Here is a 10,866-nt window from a genome sequence, read left to right as displayed (position 1 = left end):
TGGCCACTGCTATGGACTGAATTGTGTCCCCCCAAAATTCGCAAGTTAAAGCACTAACCCCAGTGTGACTATATTAGGAGATGGGACCTTTAACAGGTAATTAAGGTTAAATGAGGTCATAAGGGTGGGACCTAATCCAATAGAACTGGTGTCCTTATAAAAAGAGGAGACTCCAGGGATGTGCGCACACAGAGGAAAGGCCATGTGAGGGCATAGAAGAGAGAAGCCTCAGGAGAAATCAACTTTGCTGATACCTTGATCCTGGACTTCCAGCCTCCACAACTGTGAGCAAATAAATTTAAGTTGTTTAAGCCACCCAGTCTGTGGTATTGTTATGGCAGCCTGAGCAGATGCATATAGCCATCACAATATCTCCCATTCCACAGGCTTTCCTTCAACGTGGCAATGACACTCCTATGATGATGACATTTTCAGTGGTGGGATCTATGTCCTCTTCTCTTGGACCTGATCAGGGCTTCATATCTACCCCAACCATTAGAAGACACGAAAAGCTAAGCTGTGACTTCATAGCTAGGTCACAAGAACACTATGCAGTTCTACCTTGTCTCCTGAGGACGCACACCCTTAGAACCCAGCCACCATGGTGTGAGAAAGCCAAGAAGCCACATGGAGAGGCCAGTCAACCCCAGGTGAGGTCCCAGCAAATCTGAGTGAGAGACCCTTTGGATGATTCCAGCCCCCAGCTGTCAAGTCACACCCTATTCTTTGCACCCCACCCCCCACCCAGGGGAGGCTGTGTGGAGCAGAGACAAGCTGTCCTCACTGGCTTTGCCCAGACTGGAGGTTTGTGAGCAAAATAAATGACTGTTGTTTCACACTACCCATTTTGGGGTGGTTTATTATGTAGCAGTAGATGACAAGGACAGAGGTGTTCAGAACAAATGCTTCCAGGAGACCACCAGGGAGAAAATGGAGCCAGGTCAATATATAGGCTTTACCTGCCTTGGGGGTATTATAGTCATTTCAGACAATCAAGCCTATGCAAGCCTCCAGCGTCAATCCAGATGAGCTTTTTTCAGAAGATTACATCCACTTTTATGATTCCTATTCATTTTCAGGTGGCTCTGAAAGTCTTTCCAAGGCGATTTTTCTTATTAATTGTGATCAAGCTCTGGACAGAGTTTAAAGAGGGCATATGTGCAGAAATAAAATGGTGGAATCATGAGGTGGATCTGGAGGCTAGAATAATTAAAGGTTAAACTCTAGGTTTGCATTGGTATTTATATAATTTTCCATGCTTGGTGTGAGGAGTTTAAAACCTGGCTGAGCAAGGAAGCTCCCTTCAGCTCTTAAAGGAGGGAAAAGATTTTTACCACAGGGAACCAAGCTTGCCTGGTTCAAAGTTTTCAAAGGCAGCATAATTAAGCTGCTGTGTTGCTTCAAATGATGCTGTAAAGGTGATGGGGGCTGGGAGAGGAGGCTCTGTGAACAAAACAAAGCCAAATAAAACACTTTCTTTCCCTACCAGACACCTAGGGCCATCAGCAGGGAGTCCCCGGGCCTTTGAAAGCCTTTTTCTGCCTCTGGTGATTGCCAGGGGCTGGGAGGAAAAGAGAATAGGAAGTATCTGCATAATGGGTGCAGGGTTTTATTTAGGGATAATGAAAGTGCTGTGAAACGAGATAGAGATGACAGTTGTACAACATAGTGAATGTACTACTAAATGCCACCAAATTACTCACTTTAAAATGGTTAATTTCTAATGAACAAAAGAAACTAATGAACAAAATAGAACCACAGGCATGGAACATGGAACAAACTGACAGCTGCCAGAGGGGAGGGGAGAGGGGGATAAGAGAGAAAAGGAGGGGACCAGTCAAAGAGTTTGCACAAATCACCCATGGCCATGGACAATGGTGTGGGGATTGACTTTGGGATTGGGGGGAGGGCTGGGCAGAGAAGGGTAAAGGGGGAAAATTGGGACAACTGTAACAGAATAACAATAATTTAAAATATGGTTAATTTCACATTATAGAAATTTTACCTCAATTTTTTAAATAGTGGATTAGAAGGACATTGAAAGGAAACATGGAAAAACAAACTGTTTAATGCATTAAAATGATAGGACTATTGGTGGATTCATTTTTATTTCTGAAAAAATTGTTGAAACATAGTTTGTGCAATGTATTTTTAATGTGTTTAAGAAAAAACCTGTCAGGTAAAAATTCTATTATACAAAACTGTTAATGGACTATAACAAAATCTCTTACCTTTTCTTAAGATTTGTAGGGCAAGATTGTGCAAAGAAAAAAAAACCATTAGGAAAAAGAAATTAAGGACTAATCTATTGCTTGTTGCTTTTTAATATATATTAATATATATGTTATGTGTCATATGTATTAATATATTATTAACAAATAATATATTAATATAAATGAATAATGAAGAATATAAGAAATTATTTAGCACAGTCTGTCTTCACCAATTAATAAAAAAATATATTTAACATCCACAGTGCCCCCAGCATGATGCTGGGACCTGTAGGAAGCCCAGGAGATGGGTCAGAGTGGCCTTGTGGAGTTGACACCATAGGTCTACCTTGTGTGATACTCACAAGGGGGTGAGGTCAAAGAAGAGAGCGAAATTGCAACATGCAAACAGGCTGCATAAAGGGAGAGGAGCACCTCAGCTACGCTTGGAGGGATGGCAGAATTTGCACAGGGGTTCTTCAAGGCAAGAAGGAACAAGCAGGGGGCAGGAACACTGGTGTCTGTAGTCAGAGGAATGGAGGGGAGGGCAGAGAGCTGTGCCGGACAAGCTAAATGAAGCATAATTAAGGCAAGCCTTGAATGCCTCTCTTGAGGGATGAACAGTGCAGGCAGTAAGGAGTGGGGAGCCATGGTTGGCTCCTGAGTGGGGGAATAGAAGCCATATTTTCAGAGGGTTACTTTGCCAGAATGACAGTAGGCCCTGGATCCCCTTTCCTTTTCACCCAGGAGGCCCAGAGATGCCAAAACAAAGCCAGATTCCCAGGCCTGGCATGGATTATGGTAGCAGCAGTGAGCAATTTTGGAAACTATCATTTTACTGATGGTTTGTAGTCCCTCATCCCCAAACACTTTTAGAGAGTAATGGTATGTCTTCTTAAATATGGAGGATTGAACACATGCATTTATGCCTCTGCTTCATTCCAAAACTTCATGAAAATGATAGTAAAGGGATTTTTCAAAGGGCATTCACCTACAAATATATAGAGAATGGGAAAGGAGAAAATAGCCAAGAGTTCTGGAAGCTGGAAAACAAAAGGTCGTTTGGTGACTAACTTCTAGCAGGACTGAGAAAGCTGAATCTTAAACTGGCAGCAGCAAAGCTGAGGAGTTAACTGAATTGCTCTGCAGGACCTCTCCCTCCTCCAACAACTCAGAAGTGGTAACACCAGGTGCTTCTGAAAGGGGAGGTGAAACAGACTGAAAAACAGGAGGATCAATTAAAAGTCCATGTAAGAAGCAGTCAGATATCTGGATGCTTTCTGTTACTCTGTACACATAAGTGACTGTCCCTCACCTCCCTTCCCCCTATTCCAGGCAGAAGACTGGACTTTTGTTATCTGGAGAGGGTTAAAAAAGAGAGGGGAGGGTCTTTGGATAGAGATACCAAGCATCATTGAAAGTAGGACACCCAAGTTGAAAACAGGGAGATTGGGTGTAAGTTTTCTTAGGAATATTATGTCCACAACCAAGTTCTCCTGCCCACTTAACTCCTATAACCTTGACATTCAGGCTTAGACCCTCTAGGAAGGAGATGGAATACTGATATCAGAGATTTCCCAATTAAAAAGCCTAGCCAGATCACCATAGAGCACTGGTTCTCAAATTTTAGCCTACATCAGAATCTCAAGGAGGGTTTGTTAAAACACAGACTGCCAGGGCTCCAAATTCAAGAACTCTGAGATGGGGCCTAAGAATGTACATTTCTTAGAGGTTCCCAGGTGAGGCTGCTGCTGTTGCTGGTGCAGAGACCATACTTTGAAAATTATTGCTCTAGAATAAAGCTTGTGATTGGCAAGCTACATCCTCACACATAGAGGGTCCCCTCAGCTTATTAGTGCCCTGTTATCAATGTAGACACATAACAGGTGATCATCAAACATCTAAGAAAAACCTATAACATGAATGACTAAAACCAAAACAAACAGATGAAACAAACTGAAGGAAACAGAGAGCATTCTGAGAATGTATGCTTCACATACACACACATGCATGCGCATGTACATGCCTCCTATCAAAAATGTCCCAGAAAAGACATTATTTTAATAGCATTAAAGAGAAGCACTCAGTGAATGTTTTAAAATTTTAGGGGATAATAATTGAGTTATTGGAAATTTAAAATATGAGAGCAGAAATGAAAAATTAAATAGAAGGGTAGGACTATAATGTTGGGAATGTTTTCCAGAAAATAAAAAAAGGAGTAGAGAAATAGAAAAAATAATTAGTAGTTAGTTCAATAGTCTAAATAAAAGGAATTTTAGAAAGAGAGCAGAGGCAGAGGGGAGAAAATATCAAAGAAATAAATTAAACTAAATTTTCCATACCTAAAAGACACAAGTTTATAGTATGAAAGGACCATTGGGAGTACCTAATACAGTAGATGAAAATAGATCCAGATAAATATGATCTATATCATATATATCATTATGAACTTTCAGGACACCTGAGACCTTGAGAGCTTCTAAAGAGAAAATATATATACTATGTACACAAACTGAGAATCAGAGTGGCTTTGGACTTCTCAATAACAATATTGGAATTTGGGAAAAAATGGAAAACTACCTTTCAAAATTCTAAAGGAAAATGGTCCAACTTAGAATTCTATATCCAACCAAACTATTAGTAAAGTGTAAGCAGAAAAAATTACTTTTCTGACATCCACAGTCACAAAAAATGTTTGCCCATGCATCCTTTCTCAGGAAGCAACTAGAGAAGATGATCCACCAAAATGTTGGAAAAAATCAAGAAAGAGGAAAACATGGAATCCAGGGAACTAGAGATACCACCCAAGAGAGAATCAGAGTGAATCTCCATGTTGAGGTAGGGTGACTCCAGGGTGGCAGCTGAGCCCCAAGCACAAGAAGTAACTGGCCTAGATAGGAGCTGGTCAAAAGCCCCCTGATGAACTATGGCTAGGATGAGGGCATTGTGGTATTTGGACATTGTGAGAAGTTTAGTAAATTGAAAGAGTTTGGGCTGCAGCAACCTTCTTAAACCAGAGGCAGCCAGAAGGTGACAATAAAACTAACTGCAGACTGGCCTGAATTCCTATTTTCCATGCAAAGATGAAAAGACCTGCCTCCCACCTCTGCCTTCCTCCACCAGCAGCCACATCCCCATGCATACTTGGGAAGGCAAAAATATCTAGGCCAATTTTATCATACTGAAAAGGGAAAGGAATTATCAAAGTTCAAACTCTCTATCATCAAATGATCTCCAAATCTCTCCAGTGTGAAATTCCAAATGTCTGGGTCCAGGCGCTGTTATGAAAAGGAAACTGGTGATTGGCAAGGTTCATTGTTTTATTGAACAAGAACTTGCTGGGGTATAATTAGATGACACAGATTCCATTTCCTTGTTTATAGGAATATATTTTGCTGTTGCCTTGGAGTATGGCATGGCAGGTTTTATGGCCAGAGATTTTCACTTATGTAGTATTTCTTTCAATGGCTTATTTAAAGTCAAAATGACACCAAAATGGAGAGCAAGTGTGATTCAACTGTCCCCTCCTTACCCCCACCTCAGGACTGCAGTGCAGATAACTGTCTGTCACCTGATGCATTTCCCATCAGTGGAATTGGCTGCCTTTAAGTGATTTGCTCATTCTACAACTTTCACAGCATAAAATGTAGGACTGACCAGGATAGGTAAATATCTCAACAGGTTGAAATAATAACAAGTCCTACCTGTGGTCCAAAAATACCCCAAAACTGCATCCAAAAAATCCATCCCATTGTTCCATGATATAATCAGAAGTCATCCAAAGGAGCACAAGACCCTGTGGCCCAGGGTTTGTCCCCCACACTTCTGCCTGTTACTCATCCACATGCCCACCAGCAATGATAAACTGCCCCAATCCCCACTGTGAGCTCCAACTTCCTTATCTCACCTCATCATATCTCCTCTATCCAGACCAAGGGTCATTTCCAGACAAGCCAGCAGCCCTCCTTACCTCTATGTCCCTACCCCCTCTCCGCCTACATAACCACCTTTCTCCCTGTGTCCCAGGACTGTTCATTGCCCTTGTTCCCATGAACTGTGGTCAGAGAGGGTGGAAAATGTAGATTATTCATCTTTCAATCTGAGTACCTAGCAGAATCTTACATGAACCAGTTCTTAATAAATAATTGTTGAATGAATGAATAAATGAGTGAATGAACAAAATGAATGCATGGGTGAATATGACTTAGGGGCTTTAGTAAATGCCACTTTAAGTTTTTATATCATTTGATTACCAAAAAATGCTAATACTGAAGGCTTATGCTATAGAGTTGTGATCTCCAACACTCCACCCGGGTGCGTTGACAATTTTACAACTTCAACTTTTCTCATTGTTTTAGGATAAAACATATATATAAAGTCATAATGTAAATATTAATGAAAATTAATTTCCTTTTTATTTGTAGATTAAAGTCAATGTGACTAGTCTCTCAGTTTACCATGCAGATTGCCACCTGTGAATGCCCTTACCTGGCCAGTACACGTGTGAGTCATGGTCACCGTAGCACTCATGTGATTTCAAGAGAGCAATAATCCTGCTCCCTCCTCCACTGTCAGCAATTGGTGACACATTGCAGCTTACAGATGCCTAGGGATGTGGATTTACTGATCATGTGACCTAGTTTTAACTTAACTCCCAAATGAGCCATAGGGCTTAAAAGATTCCTGCAAAGAAACCACGTGTTAAAAATAATACTAATAACACAAGCACGCCCGAACAAGATGGAGACAGAGCAGATGTTTCTTCCACAGTATGAGCTCTTTGTCAGCCACGTCATGATGCCAAAACAACCATAATCTAATCAGATCTGAGATGAAGTTGCCTCCAAATTGAAAATAACAAGAGACAATTTGAAACACAGGTTTCCAACCACTGCCATTTTAATGACAAGCCTAGCCTCGAGTGTACATTGTATATTGAGGTTATCTAGTGAACACCAGGAGCTTCCAGAACAGAGGTCCTTAACCATAAATTAAATACATTGGCTTATAAGGGAAACCAACAATGTTGAAATCATCATCAAATTATTTTTAAAATTGTGATATAGATATTTTTGTGCTTTTTTAATCACTAAGTAATAAGATCCTGTGGTAGATCTAAAACACCCATCATTTGTGTAAATGAGCATATGTGATATTTCAAGATACCCACAACAATGGGAATGTGACTTCAACTGGTGACAAAGTTGAAGCTACTGCTAATACTACTGAGGTTTGTTGCCTATGTTTGTAATTGAAGGAAATACTAAATTTTAGTCAGAGGCTAGTGAAAAAACGGAGATGTCAAATTTTTCCCCATAAAATTCACAGACCCTGTGAATTCTATACTTGAACCTCAGGTTAAGAGCCCTGGTCTAAAGCAAAATAAGGGTTACTAAAGTCCCATTTCTCACAACCTCGGTACCAGGTGTTCTGTTAAGAATCATTTTTAAGAAATCATAGCCAGCCTCCAACTGACTTGGAATTCAAAGATAAAAACAGTTATGACAAGCAGGCACAAAAACCAGTTATGCAATCTGCTCTTGTAACTCAGTAAACTGCCAGGTCTTGGCCCTTAGGCATGCCAACAAGTACCTTGGCTAAAAGGTACACTGAATATAAAAGTGACAATATTTAAGTGGCAGGATTCAACCACCCCTCAGATTAGAACAGGTACAATGTCCTCTGTTAGGCAGCAGGCCACAGGAGTAAACAAAGTCCATGGCCTGGAATGCCATAGTCAAGGGTGTTTGGCTCCAGGGTTCAACAGATTCATAGACCCCATTCAGGCAATGGCAGAGGTGCTGGTACAATATTTCTAACCAATCCCCATGTCTTGAATATTACTAGTTTTATCAATGAAACTAATATCTAACAGGTTTAAATGCTAATTGGTAAACCCTCTGGTATAGCTGTCCATAGCTGATGTGTCCTGTCCCCTCCCCACCCCGCCACTGCCAAATTCATAAGTTGAAACCCTAACTCCCAGTGTGACTACATTTGAAGATGGGGCTTCTGGGGAGACAATTAAGGTTAAATGAGGTCATGTGGGTGGGGCCCTAATTCTATAGGACTGATCTCATGTAAGACGAGGAAGAGACAGCAGAGAGCTCTCTGCATGGACAGAGGAAAGATTGCATGAGGACACTGCAAGAAAGCAGCCACCTATAAACCAGGAAGAGAGGCCTTGCCAGGAACGTAATTTGCTAGCACCTTGATCTTGAATTTCAGCCTCCAGAAATGTGAGAAAACAAATGTTTGTTGTTTAAACCACCCAGTCTGTGGTATTTTGTTATGGCAGCCTGAGCTGACTAGGACACCTGCCCTTGATGGATGGGCTTCTGACTATTCCAACCAATAGCAGAAGTGACACTCTGACTTCCAAAGCTGGATAACAAAAAGCCTTGTTTTTTTTCTTTCAATAAACTTTTTATTAGCCTCCTGCCCTGCCAAGGGGTGCCCCACTTCTGCTGCCTTTAATACCTCAAAACTTTGGTGTTGTTGACCTCAGACACGACTCTACCATCAACAATCCTGTGGGTTGTGGTCTTTTGGATGGTTTGTAAGGAGGGGCTCTTGTCCAGGGCACCAATAAGATTGAAGTCCTCCCCTTCTTCCAGTAGGCTGCAGTAGGTGGCCATCTGAGCCTCCTGCTTGACCTTGATGCTCAGCAGGGCCTCATACTCCTGGGCCTAGCTCTGCCCTTCTGCCCGGGTCTGGGCCAGCTCTGACCCCCAGGTGCAGCAGGATCCCATTGAGTTGTTCCACCTGCATGGCATAGCATGTCTGCCCCTCTCTCAGGCTGTTCTCCAAACTGGCCTTCAGATTCCTCATTGAGTCCAGGTCAATCTCCAATGACTGGACTATATGTCTCAGCTCCATGAATGTCTCAGCAGTGGTCTGCGAGGTGCCCACTGTGGTGCTCTGTTCAATCTGATGGGACCAGTACTTGTCCAGCTCCTCTTGGTTCTTCCAAGCCAGCTTGTCATACTGGGCCCAGATGTCTGCCATGATTTTTCCTAGGTCCTGAGATTTGGGGGGCATCCAACTCCACAGTCAACACAGAATTGGCAATCTGGTTTTGTAGACCATTTACTTCCTCCTCATGGTTCTTCTTCATGAAGAGCAGCTCCTCCTTGACAACCTCGATCTCTGTCTCCAGCTGCAGCCAAGTAATATTGGTGTCATCAATGACCTTTTGGAGCCCATTGATGTCATTTTCCACAGACTGGCACATGGCCAACTCCATCTCATACTTGACTCTGAAGTCATCAGCAGCAAAATGGGCTTTGTCAATCTTCAGAACGATGTGGGCATTGTCCACAGAATTTGCAAAGATCTGAGCCCTCAGGTCCTCAATGGTCTTGAAATAATGCCCCCAGTCTCTGACCTGGGGTCCCTTCTTCTCTAAGTGTTCCTGGATTTTGCTCTCCAGTTTCCAATTATCAGCCTCCAGACTTCTCACCCTCTCCAGGTAGGAGACCAGGCAGTCATTCAGGCATTGCATAGTCTCCTTCTCACTCTGGATGCCCTCTATGGCCCACCAGAATCCTAGCCATCCCTGTGGCCAGGACCCCAGATCCCCAGCTTCCCCGCACACTGGTGGAGCGGGACACGGAGATCCAGGAGTCCCTGGCACCTGCATAGACGCTGGCCATGCTGCTGGCTGGTGGGACATGGTAGTGGGGTGACTGCACAGAGCCCATGGTCCAATAGCTTGTGGAGAAGATGGAGTGTGTGCTGAAGCTCATGATGTTCAGGGAGGAAGGTGAGAAGCCAAGAGTCAGGTTGAAGATGCTGATACTGCCTTATTGAGGGGAGGGGGCACTTGCTACTCTTAGGGTCTGAGTCATCGAGTAAGAAGTCTTTTGTTATGGGTTAAATTGAGTCCTCCTAAAAAGATAGTTCAAGTCTTAACCCCCAGTAGCTTGAATGTTAACTTATTTAAATATAGGGTCATTGCAACTGTGACTAGCTAAGTTAAGATGAAGTTATACTGGTGTAGGGTGGGCCCTAATTGAATATGGTGTCCTTATGAGAAGAGGGAAATTTGGACACAGATACACAGAAGGAAAGGAGAATACATGACAGGACATAGGGAGAATACTATGCTAAGACAGGAACAGAGATTGGATAGATATATCAACAAGCCTAGGAATACCTGGGGTTACCACAAGTGGAAAGTGGAAAAGAAAAATCCTCCCCTAGAGTCTTTGGAGGGAACATGGCCTTACCAACACTTCGATATCAGACTTTTAACCTCTAGAACAGTGAGATAACAAATACCTGTTGTTTAAACAAGCTAGTTTATGGCACTTTGTTATGACAGTCCTGGGAAACTAATATATCCTTCTAGCCTGAGACTGCCATCTTAGTGGTCCATCAATAAATAGTCATAGCTGAGTGTGACCTGTAGCTATCCTGGCCCAGGTGCCAGCCATGGCAGGGAAGAAGCCATCTTGGAAGTGGATCCTCCAGCCACAGCTATTAGACTCTTCCCAGCTGAGATCCCAGAACTCATAGAGCAGAGATGAGTTATATCCCCCATACCCTTGCCAAATTACTAACTGACAGAATCCATGAGCTGTTATTTTGGTTATTTTATGCCACTAAGTTTTAGGGTAGTTTGTTTTGCAGTGATAGATAAATGGAAGAGATA

At 42.5% G+C, this 10,866-nt stretch overlaps 1 pseudogene; it reads right to left on the bottom strand.

Moving 5' to 3' along the window:
* Nucleotides 1-8,683: 8,683 nt before the first annotated feature.
* LOC123832840 lies at nucleotides 8,684-9,988 on the bottom strand (annotated as a pseudogene).
* Between the last annotated feature and the right edge of the window lie 878 nt (nucleotides 9,989-10,866).

This window comes from Phyllostomus hastatus, unplaced genomic scaffold (assembly GCF_019186645.2).
Source record: "Phyllostomus hastatus isolate PE091 unplaced genomic scaffold, TTU_PhHast_1.1 phas_scaffold_200, whole genome shotgun sequence".
Taxonomy (NCBI): domain Eukaryota; kingdom Metazoa; phylum Chordata; class Mammalia; order Chiroptera; family Phyllostomidae; genus Phyllostomus; species Phyllostomus hastatus.
This window is presented reverse-complemented; position numbering and strand designations above follow the sequence as displayed.